This window comes from Anser brachyrhynchus (genome assembly GCF_964034855.1).
Source record: "Anser brachyrhynchus genome assembly, chromosome: 5".
Classification (NCBI taxonomy): domain Eukaryota; kingdom Metazoa; phylum Chordata; class Aves; order Anseriformes; family Anatidae; genus Anser; species Anser brachyrhynchus.
The window spans coordinates 61,831,261-61,844,173 of NC_137699.1; positions in this window are offsets into that span (position 1 = coordinate 61,831,261).

Consider the following 12,913-nt stretch of genomic DNA (forward strand, 5'->3'; position numbering starts at 1 on the left):
GATTTTCTCCATTTTTCCCACCAGACTATTATAGCTGATAAATCATTATGATTTCCTGAATTACCGGCATGTAGGATGGCATTACAACAGTCTTTGCCCATCTCAGTCTCACTCCCCGAGAACGTGAAAACACTTTATGTGACTTAGTTATTTTTCCAGTGACTGACAAATGCTTAGCGATTGAGAAGGAGCAATAAATACACGCTGCTGGTATATAGAGTAGCCTTCCGAAAAGGATTTCAGGGCCGAATCCTGTCTCTGTTTACACTGTGTAAATCAGGTGTAACTCCAGTAAAGCTAATAGATGTAGTCTGGTGTCAAACCCGCACGGATAAAAGGATCAGGCCCTCTAAGCTTTAAAGTTATGAGTCTTTTCAAACTGCAGATCTACTGTCAACATTTCAGTGATTACTTCCCTTTTTTTCCAACACACAAACATAAAATAGTAACAAGATTATCAGATTAAAGAGCCAAAGAACAGCCAGTTTATTATACTCTTGCGTCTAAAACGCTCCAATCTCATAGGTTTCCTTCCCACTCCACAGCTTGAGGGGGGAGATTGGTTTGTTTTTATTTGGTTTTAATTTTTTTTTTAATCACAGTCTAGTATAGCTATGTAAGAAAACAAACCAGCCATAATATTAAGAACTGCACCATGTAGTCAGCAAGAAAAAAATATTCCCAACCCCCAAAGCAAGCATTCTGAGCATTTTAACTTAAAAAAAATAAATAAAATGTTTCATTCTTTCTGTCAGTCCGCATGAAGAAGCAATGACAGGACAAACAGAAAGAAAAGGACAGAGCTGTTTAAAGCTACAAATGTGCAAATGCTGCATTCCTTCTAGGAGAGGCAAGAAACCCACAGCACCCCACCTTCGGTATAAATTATTTAAATCGGAGATGGTCTGCGCTAAGGGTCCTGAACAGATTGCATAACTGTTGCACAACTAATGTGTACAAGTGTGTCACTAATTTAATTTTAATTTTACTGTATGAGTTCGTATAAGATCCCCCAGCTGTCATGTGCTCATCATCTGTCACAGAACTATCACTAAGCCATGCTGGGCTAAGACAGGATTATAAACGATGAACTGCCATGTGCTCTAAATCTTCTTATTTGCCTAGCCTGGAAGGTATGCCCTGTAAAATTTGATTGGCAGGGCGCTCTGTTCTGTCGATTGACTTTGCAGGCCGCTCCCGTCGGCGCCTCGAGCAGCTCTCCGTGCCTCTGCCGCCCGTCACCCGCCGGCTGCGGCACGTGCCTGACCCCAGCCCCTCGCCGAGGCTCCTGCCCGCTCGCCCCGGTGGCACGTGCGGCTCCCGGGGGCATATGGCCGGCTAGTTGTGTGCAGAATAGGGTAACCGAAGCCAAGCAGCCCCGCGCTGTTATTACGGCAGATGGGGGAAGCGTGGCATTCAATATTAAGACAGATGCCACCTCCTTATTCCACCTGTCTGGAACTTGGACATGGGACAGAATGAACTGTCTGCCTAATAATTAAGGAGACAAAGGCTGCATTTATGAAGCTCAGCAGAGCACCGTAGCTGCGAAGCATGCACAGATATAACTGTCGGCTGTAACAATAAGGAAATGTAGACTACTGCTCATCAGATGTTTGGATACGTACGCGCAATTACAGTAGGAAACTGTACTGTTCCCAGCTGCTTTCGTAGCCTTTTATTTAGGCTGGTTGTGTATTAAATTAAACGGGAGGAACAAGTTGGCTGGCATTATTACTATTATAAATAACGCTGCAAAATTACAGTGAAGTTCCTTAAATAACAAAGCGCCTACCGTTCCCCCTAACAGTCGTTGCTGCTATTGTGCTGTGCCCTTTCTTGCAAATTTGCTCTTTGCTTCTCAGTAGTCAACTGTTTTTGTAACAGCCAGGGAGAAGAAAAACATTCTTTCCAGGACGGCTATTATTTTCACGTATTTTTACACAACAATTTGCCTCCTTTCTTTGGCGTTGTTAAAAAAATGATAACTGTGTAAAAAAGAAGGCCTGGCTTCTTGGCATTTATGCTATGTTACGTTTCTGTTATTTAATCCTACTTAATTTGGGACCAATTACTGTCGAACCCGCCGTGCTTTGTGACGGGAACGATTGTGCTGGAGAGGGCCTGATCCTCCCTGGGTGTGAGCCTGGGCTCGCCCTGGCCATGCTGGGTGCTTGCAGCAGGTCCCTGGCCCTCGCGTGTCCCCGTGTCCCCGGGGGGACACCGCAGGGACTGGGGCTGGGGTCTGACACCAGCGGAGGCTCAGAGACACGGGCTGGGTTTGGGTCTTGGCCCTCCTGAATGAGGTGAAATTAGGTGCTTGGATATAAACCGAGCAGGTGAGGGGGTGTTGGCTGGGCAACAACACTTCTCTGTAGCAGCAATATGCAATTAATGCCCGTGATCGAGAACCAAACGTGATCCGGGAGGTACGTTTAGTGTCTACTTAGCTACCTCTAGCCCTCTTTTAAATGGCCCGTACTGATGTGATCACGCCCATCCTTAAATCTTTCGAATTAATTTTACTCTCTTTTGAATCAATGAATTCAAAGGCAGCTTAAAAATCATCTGTGTGTCTGTTCTGGGATTTATTTGTAAATGGCAATCGGAAAAAAGTTGAGTAAGTAGCAGAGAACGAAAATGTAGAAGCAAGTATGAGGGGAATGTATACTGTGTATACATTATATACAAGATTAAGAACACGCAGAGTGCCCATTGTCTCAGCATGCCATGAAAGTGGGCTTTTATGTTTTTCTACACTTATTTGTGCATTCGCAATGGCACGTATAGATTATCTTTATAAATAAAAACAAATAACTGAATTTTCAATGATAGATCACATGCAACACAATAAGCAGTTTGATCTTCACATTTATGTGCGTATATAGATACATACTCATTTCTAAACATATACATGTATATATTTACAGTATAATATGGTTATCTACACATCATAGATATATACAATATATACAATATATATATTCAATTATATACACATATATGTATACACATATATTGTGCATACACATATTATATATGTATATATACAGGCATGATGAACCTATTGAAATTCTGTAATAATACTCATAGATCGTTCTGCAACAATTTATCACAAACACATTTAAACCAAACAGCTCGTCCTCAGTAAAAAACAACGACCAGATGTATTCGATTCCCCAAAGCACAGGAATCACATGCAACAAATTGAAAAAAGTAATCAAAGCCCAAACTTTCTTTCTTTTTTTTTTCTTTTTTTTTCTTTTTTTTGGGGTAGAAAAGACAGCATTTAAAAAGACACAGATACATATTACAAGATGAGGATCAGTTTGAAAAGATCCCACAATATCTGTTACCAAGAGCTTTGTTAATCTTTAAAAACCTAGAATGATTATTTATATGGAGGCTGTGAATTAACTAGGTTTTAATAAATAGCTCACGGGCATGTGTGTTAAGATTGTGGTTTTTGTTTTTATATGTGTCTGGTTTTGGAAAAAAAAAAAAAGAAAGAAAGAAAAAAGGAAGCTATTATTTGTTAATTTTTTCTGTAACAATTATTTCAAATTAAAAGCCCATCTGACGAAAGGCATATGGATGGAGAGGGGGTTCAGTCCTAATTGAACAGCCCAGGACTCGTGAGGTTAATTACAGATATTAACGCTGTTGTTCTTCAGCTTCTTGCCCTCATGAAGGCTCCAGCTTCCAAATGACCTGGCTCCAACAATAAGACTCTCTTTAGCCCATTAACTAATTGATAAAAATGTGAGTGTTTAGAATGAGTCTAATTAAATCACCGAGCCTTACAATTACGAGTCCATTTGGTAGCTGTCGGGAGATGGGTAACCTCAGCTGGCATTGTAGGCGAATAAAAGATAAAAATAAAAGGGAGCTTAACCAAAGATCATTTTGAAAGCTGTTCATTTGAAGACAAAGTACACATTTGCCTGAAATGTATACATACACCACTTCAGACTAGCACAGTGTCTTGAAAAGAAAATGGAGCGTTTAGCAATCATGATTTTTTTTTCCAGCGCATGCATGAAATTCTCTCTAGCCTGTGTGATGGAATGAGCTTCTTTTATAATCATTTCTGAGTTATGGGGAATAACTAGATGCTCTGGGAGCACCCAAATGGCTGATACCAGGTTCACCACTATTATTAACATTTTTTTCCCCACTCTTTCATTACAGCAAGCTCTCGGCAGATGACATCCCTAAGTCCCCATTCGGGTTGTGGCTGCTGCTCTAGGGACAGCCAACGGCTCTCAAAGGACTTCACAGGTGGAAAGGTTGGACAGAACAGGAGTCTGCAATATCAAGAGAGATGGAAGATGTGAACAGGAGTGATATGCACTGTCTCACGGGAGTATCAACCAGAATTGTCATTTGATAAATTCAAAATGAATGAAAGGATGGCTTTTTCAGTGTTAAGCTACTGAACTCATTGTCAAAGGAAGCTGAGGATGCTAAAAGTTTAAAATCACAAAGCTTCTTAACACATTGATGGAAGAAAAATCCACTCCTAAAGAGTGAGAAGACAAAGCTCATTAGGTCAGTGAGCTATGGAGACTGTGCTGTGGCCTCTGAAATACGGCCTGGGTGTGAACTGCACTTACAGCTTTCCTCGGCTTCCTGCACCTCTCTGGGGTGGGCGGCTGGGTCCACCAAAATGTATCTCTGCCCAGTGCTGAAACAGCCAGCTTAATGATTTACAAGTGCTTGTGCATCAAATGGGACTCCCTTCCCTTAGAGTTTGTTTTCCCATTATTTCCCAGCACATACATCTAAAAAACCAAAACTCAGTAGGACAAACAAACCTCAAACACCTTTGTATGTCACTATGAATAAATCACACTGCTCGATGCCTGGCATGCCTCTTTGCTGACCATTAAAACGTTACTTACTGGGTGATACTGGGGGAGCTTGGAGGATGAACTGGTTAATGTGTGTGGTTTGATCAGAGAGAGCTACTCACAGCATTAAAACCAAATGCAGCGTGTAATTCACAGCTCTCAGATGTCCTCTACTGCAACTGCTTTCTGCACAAGCAGGGAAAATATCTGACCTCTGTTAGCAAGCAGGAGAAGCCACCTCCTCATCTTCCATTTTCATAGCCTTTCAAGTCTTTCTCCTTTTTCCTTTTACGAGGAAACCTGGCTGTCCCCATCCAAGACAGGCATTCATCCTTCTCTTCGCTTTTCTGTTTCTGCTTCCATCTTTCTCACCATAATGTTCTTATTGTTAATGCTCTTGGGAAAATTCCGCTTGATTTCCTGGGCTTTGGGTTCAGGCCCCGCAGAGCAAGGGGTTGTCAGTGGAAATCCTGCACCAAGCAAGGCATCGGTCATCAGGATCTGGGTCTGGGCTCAGATGGCATTTCAGGTGTTGCGACCAGGCAAGGCAGAAAGGCAGATTTGGATCTAGTCGGAGCTTAGTTCATTTCCGGCTTTATCGATATTTAACCAGCCTTGGATGCCGCCCAGGAGGGACTTGGCAGCCAGTTCAGAGCGCGGAGCACAGGTGTGATGTGCTCCTGCCAGTTTGCCTTGCTCAGAAGATGGGCAGCTGTGCTCGGCACTACACCACGCTTCCAAGCAGCCTTCCGGGGTAGCCCAAGGTAGGGCCTGCATCCTCAGATTAGCCTGGAAATGGCAGAGACGAAGATAACCATGCGAGGGTCCTGGAGAAAAGAGGGGATCTCTTGGGTAGCCCAAGATGAAAGAGAGCATTTCCAGACATTGCAGCTATTGGGATATTCGGGGCCAGGGGTACAGCACTTTACAAAAGACTTGGAGAAAAAAAAAAGGGACAGGGGTCTTTTAATAGACGGAGCAGGCACCGTTGTACAATTCTTCAAGACTGTCTCCATCTGCCAAGCAGCATAGCTTCTGCCTTGTCTGGATTGACCTCCAGCCAAATGGCTTTGATCCACAGCTCTGTCTCGGCCAGACCTGGAAAGAGGAGGGAAATGGCACAGACAGACAGGGGTAAGCGGGGCACGGAGCTGGGCACTGCCAGCGGGTGAGTCTATGGCCCAGAGAGCTTCTCCGCCCCTTTCCAAGGAATTCACATGTCTTCTGAGGAAGATAAATTGAAAGAGCAAGTCTGATGGGATGGGACAAGCTGGAAGTGGAGGAGGTTCTGGTCTAGCTTCTAACAGAATGGAGAGGCTGAGTCGAGGCCCCTTGAGCTCTGCTCCAGATGTCTGTGTATGCACTGACACCATGATATAAATCTCTGTGAAACTCAAGTAATTAGCAAGGAGGTTCTGGTAGTTAAAACCAAAAACACAGGGAATGGAGGTGGTTGAAAAATTCTGTATGTTCCATATTTTTCATCTGCTCCAAATTTCCACAGATTATTTTAGAGCAGGAATTCATCTTCCGATACAAATTCAAAAACATCATTTTTTGGAATGAGGTTTTGTGCATGGATTGTGAGGGCCAGCAGAGGGAGGAAAGGACCATTCAGCCCATTGTGCACAGGCTGACATTTTCAGTCATTCCCCTTTTCCTCTGATGGTGAAGGCTATTTTAAAATGGAAAGAGAATCCTTGAAAGATACAAGATGTTGTAAACACACTTTTGTGAAAAAGCCTTGCACAAAAGTGGAAAACAGGTGCACATGCATTAAAAAACAACAACCTACTCTAAGAGCTTATCGGAGCTAGGTAGTGAACTGCTGCAAGAATTGATGCCTTGGCTACCCCTCCTCTCTTCCTTTCCTTACCTCGGTGATGCCCTTCCCGTAAAGCTCTCGTGCCTCCCCCTGCAGCCCCTTCGTGCACCTCTCCCTCCTCCATACAGCTCCCGTGTAACAGCTGCTACCTGTTCTGCCAAATCACTCCTGCTCCAAAGAGCCACAGCTCCTGTGGCTGAAATAACAGCACTGCCGGGCAGAGGGCTGAGTAAAAGCCAAACACTTTGCAATATGCTTTGTCCTAGGGTACCTGAAGGGTGGCAGCTTGACTGGATTCAACTGCTGAGGATCATATGCAGTACTAAAGCACAGGTATGAATGGCAAGGTATTAAAACAGAAAGAAACATAATTCAGCTCAGCCACAGATTCAGATTTGCTAAGAAGACACCTTCTGCATAGTTAAAATCTCAATGTTTTTCGTGCTAGTCAACCGAGCAAAAGGGACATAATACAGAAGATTGAAGAATGTGAATGTGCACAGAGGGGAGCAAAATCATTTAGAAAAGCCTGGAGTAATATCTGAAATGAAGTGTTATCATGCCAGTCACTTTTCTAAAGACAAAGAAACAAATATAAAGTTCCAGTCCTGGGCACATATGGCATAACTGCAGGGTAATAAAGAAATGGCCCATTAAGGAATGAAATGCTTGTTTAGCATCTACCACGCCTGCTCTGTCTCAGGACTTATCATAATAATTGTTTGGTAACACACTAAAAATACTTGTATGCATTCCACCATAGGCCAAGGAGAATAAAGAGAATAGGTTTCAGTTTTAGACATAACAACACAGCCCTAAGAGTTAGGCAACAATGGGTGCGAGCCAATAACATGTTAGGTCTTTGATGGTTTTGAACTTCGAGATGTAAGGGCACAGATCAGACAGTGATATATTCTAGGGATTCTTGTACCTATTGTCTGACAGAACTGATCAGGATGAGAAAATACCGAATGCAATGTTTACATACATTTAAAACCATGGTCCCACTAACTTTGAACTTGACAAAGTCAAGAAAATATTGAGAAAATCCTGTTCATGTACAGATGCAGCTTGATATAGCTATGGGAAGCAGATGAGCATATTCTGCATGCACAAACACACTTGCTTTAATGTACGTAGATTTTGAAAGTATGAAATCTTTTCCCAACAAGTCTGACACACTTTCTCCTGCTCTGTGCAAAAGATGAGAAGATCCAGTCAGACATTTGTACCCCAAAGAACCCCTGCAGGCATCTGCCCGTGCTTTAAGAAACACGGTCCCCTAGTTTTATCTTCTCCCCCCTACGACAAAACCTCATCCCAACGCACTGTTACAGTGGTTTGCTGCAGAATCTCTTTGTTCCCCTGCAGGCCAGCCCATCTGCCTCCGAGAATCTAGACTCGATCACAAATGTATTTTTAATGCACTGGTGAAATCATTCACTTAAAATTATCTCGTTTTCCCTTAGGAAATTTTCAATTAAATAAACACATAATAATTATTTCCTTTAATTACTCATCTCTGCTTACCTGGAGCTAGGGCACCTTTACCCTTTTACACATCAGAGAGCTGTCAGATTGATTAATGAGTATTTATTTGTTTCTTATTTTCAAAACATACCTATGTACTAGGGGCATTTCATGGAATACTGCTGGTGTCAAAGGGAAATTTTTCCCTAGAAGTTGACAGCACGGGCTCAGTTCCTCTGCAGTGCTGGGGAGCCTTTTCTAATGCAAACAAGCTAGCTGCAGCAGTTATGGTGAGCGTCTAGATGTGTTGTGCAATATCCAAGGCTTTCCCTCATTGTACCACACTTAACGAGTATCAGTATGGTTTGTCAGCAAGGCATATCCCCTGACTGGAGGATATAGAAGATGGGGTAAGGTTACTTCTTACAGCCATATTACCCCAAACAACCCACTAGCAATTCCCACGCACACCTATCCTACTTGCTGTCTCTGCTGAGACCACCTCGAGCAATGGGATGGGAGAATACGTTTCCTGAGAACCTCCAGCACTAGGGAGGTCTAATTCAGTTCTCAAGCTCTACAGCCAGCTGTTCCCAAGCCCCTGCTAACCTGTAAAGTTAGTGCTGGAGTGCAAGAGCTTTTATAAATATCTCCATGCCTGAATGGTCTAATGGCAGAACCTCTGGGCAGCCTCGTCTCAAAATACTAAAGGCAGAGATGAGCACAGCAAGCATTATATGAGAGAGAAAAGGTCATGTGCACCTTCTTAGCCATGAAGGATGTGGTCCTGAACCCACTACCCCAAGCATCTGTCAGCCCAGATCCTTGCAAGGGACAGCCAGCCCCAGCCCTGCCCAAACATCAATGAAGTTCTGCTGTTTCTGTCCCTCCTCACATCCCCACAGATCTTCCCACAGCTCCTCAAACCTGCTGATTTTGCCTTGGAGAGCAGCATGCAGCCAGCCAGCTGGGATGGAAACAAGAAAGGCGATGGACAGTACCTCTTAAGTTAGCATCAATATGACCAATAAACTAAATTATTTTAAATGAAACCATGAATTTCAAACTGAAACTCCCACTCCCAGCCCTTCAAGCCTTGCCTGGTCTCACCTGCCTCCTTCCAAGCTCCCACCCAGACCCTGTTAAGCTGCACTTGTAAAATTGAATATTGATGCCCTAAGGAGGAGGGCAAATAAAATCGATCTCTGTTACACTGCTGAGCAGCCTCAAGCACTGGTGAAGCAGGGAAAGACTCTGTGACTTTTACCTCCCACAGAATCCCCTCAGGCAGGAAGGAAACCAGGTTGGGCTGTTTGTTCTTTAAATCTCAGTTCCATGTGGTGCAGCCATGTAGAGAGCTTTCTTGTACCAAAGGAAATAGATAATATTTTAAATCTCCTAAATATCACGAGACCTTCAACTGTATCCTAAAATACTCCATATTTGCTTCCTTGGAAATGCAGCCCTGATGCAAATTTTCTGAGGCACTGAACTGGGGGACTGTACCTATACCATGGGGCTAAATACACCTTCCTATATCGGTCTTGTAGTTGAGCACTTTCTTGAGATGTCTTGTTAGAATTGAGTCCCAACATTTTTTTTTTTTTTTTTTTGCAGAAGAGTAGGTTTCTTTTCCAATGATCACAAATAACCAACCTCTTAAAAACAACCCTCCCACCAAAAAGGTCAAAATGCGTATCTGCAGTCAGTTTATTCTTTTTTTCGCCAAGTTATTTGACTGTGCTCTTTCCACAATAGCCTCAGCCTTCACTAAAATAAGGTTCCTTAAACTGTTCTTCCAGTGGAAGACGTCGTGCAAATCTACATGTGAACAGAAAGTTCTGGCAGAGGACAAAAAAGATCAGCATCCTCTGCAACAACCAGCAATCAGGTTACAGGTATTCTATGAAAAATGAAACATGGCATAAACAAATGATTTTACAAATAACCCTTCAATAAACATGACTAAACTGCTCACATGTGTGAAGCTAGTCATGTACATATACATTTGCAGGATCAGGGCTTACAGAACCAGGACACAGGGGGAGTTAGAAGATAATTATCCAAAGAGACCTACAATAAATATCTGTGGGCCAAACAGCACCATATGTACTGTATATTGATTTGGTAGTAAAGGGATTACTTGAGTGATAGTGATAGTGTCTATTCTGTATATTATTAAAATACAACAGATGGGAAATTGGCATGCCATGTAAAATACAAAATTCAATATTCACCCAAGTGGGCTGATAAATTACCATAAACCATTTATGAATATCCCTCAACCATGAAGCCTAATAATAAAATAAAATTAAAAAATAGAACTCTCAGCCCAGCTCTATCAAATGGCAGAGACAGAGGCATCCTCTGGAATAAGGACCCTGGTCTGCCTTCCAAACTGATCCTAGGCTGTGTCTTCTTCTGCAGATGGTCCCATCAGACCCAATACAAGGTACATTACTACTAACGATAAAAGAGGGAGTCTTTGATTCCATCCTGAAGAGGAATATTAATCATGAGAGAGGTTGGCATGAACTGGGGGGTTTAAAGAAATAAATCGGAAGATACATGGTAGTAATACATATTTTATTACATTGTTTTTCATGACCAGTGAGTAAAAAAGGAAAACTGAAACCGTTTGATTGGGCAAGAATGGGAAGAAGATTTGATCGTGCTAGACAAAGACATCAGCATATTGAAAGCACCATGACTACAGGATTCATGCAGAACATTTCACCTAAGGCAGCCAATACAGCACAGTCCTCTCTGATCACCCCTCAATTTGCTGAAAAGACTACTAAACAGAGACTTCAAAAAATAACCTCTAGCAGGGCATAGCATCATTCTCAGCCTTCTTTCTAAGCAGACTGCTGTTTTACGTTGGCCGTGATGTGGACAGCAGCAGTCACGTATGTGTTTGGACATCGGGCATATTAGGAATATCAGAAAGAAAAATCAGATTAGAAACAAGCCTCCAGTCCCCAGTGCCCCATGGGTCTGAAGTGCCTCTTCACATTCCTCCAGACAAGGGGATCTCCATGCACACAGAAACAAACCATGGCCTGCTTTGAATCCCACGTGCATGGATCATATGAGAAGTAAGAATTAGAACAACTAAAGTGTCTGGAAGCCCCAAAGGAGGTTGTTTTCTGATCAAAGAAAACTTTTAGCTTGGTCCATGTGGGGAGTTTTTTTTTCTCCAGTGAGAACAGATTTGGTACTGGGGACTCAGGGAGAGAAGGGGAGCTTGAGCGTTGCAGTTTCATTTCTGCAAGAATCAACCTCAGTAATTCTGGCTAGGAAGTAGATGGAAACATATCTCTACCCAGATGATAGCATTCAGCATGGTCCAGTCAGTAAAAAGGAATTTGTCTCACAGAGAAGAGCTCATACAAGACCTTAAGCGGGCAGCCAAAATGATGCATGAAAATTAGGAAGGGATGGATATCCTCTGTCTTCCTTCTGTTAGTTTAGATGACTGATAGACTCTTTCGTCTAGACTGATTTATTGCACGTTCCTGATAAACCTGTCTGTAAGCTGTTAAGAGTATTGACAGGAAGTTAGCCAACATGGCACCATCTGGACCAGGTCTAGCCACTCTCCTTGACCACAGCTAGTGATGACCATGCCTGTCATTTTCAGAGTTATTAATCAGAAAAGGAAAAATGACCCCACCTCACACTTCTACCAGTGAATTGTTCTAGAAGTAATAATATAGCGGCAGAGTAAGTGAAAAGCTGAAGATCTCACAAGATCTCACTCTCCAGAAAAGAGAGAAATTCTTTTTTGAAATTTGGAAATTCTGCATGTTTTTTCTCCAGTATAACTCTGATGAATTCTTCCTTTTGTGCATGTGCATGTGTGTGTGTGTGAGAAATATAGTTGCATCCAAAAAAAAGGCATCTAGACAAAAGAATGCTTATTTTAAGTGTCTCAGCTGAGAAAAAAAATAAAAATTAAAGGCTTGCTTTCAGCCATAGCAACATTTTCGGAATGAAGCAGAAATAAATCAAAAGGAATTTATAGTTAGGGGATTAATCCTTAAATGAGGCACAAAAATAAATTACCTGATTTTTAATATTTCTTAGCATCCATCAGCTTCTTTCAGCTTTCTCCTTGAAAGAAAGGCCACCTGTTAGAACACCAAGATATGGATTTATCTATCAGTCTTTGGAAAAAATGCGCTCATTTCTGCTCTTCAGAGATGAATTCAGTATTGTACATCTCTGCACTTTACTCTGCTCTACCTGTAAACTGGCACAGCTAGAATAAGTCCCACATATATGAATACGATTCCTCTGCTAAACTCACTGCATCCCTAGGATACAAACCTCTCTGTTATTAAATTCCAAGAATTTAGAGGATGGCTAGACTGGAAGGCTAGAATTGCCTTCCTGGTTTTATCACTGACTTCATCTGTTAACCAGAATATTTTCTCTCTTTAGCTTTCTATTTAGTTTCCTATGCTTTTTCTTGCCTATGGAGACCACAGTCCTTGAGGATTTCTTATTTACAGACTTTGACACCTCTATGCCCCAGGCTCCACTGAGGCCATAAGTCATGTCATATGACAAATAATAACTGTACAGCTCACTATATCAGTATGTGTCCTAGCTTCTACATAGGAGATATGGGAAAGAATCGTGGAATCACAGAGTCGCAGGATGGTTTGGGTTGGCAGGGACCTCACAGCCCATCTAACTCCAGCCCCTGCCATGGGCAGGGCCCCCTGCCCCAGCCCCGGCTGCCCCCAGCCCCATCCAG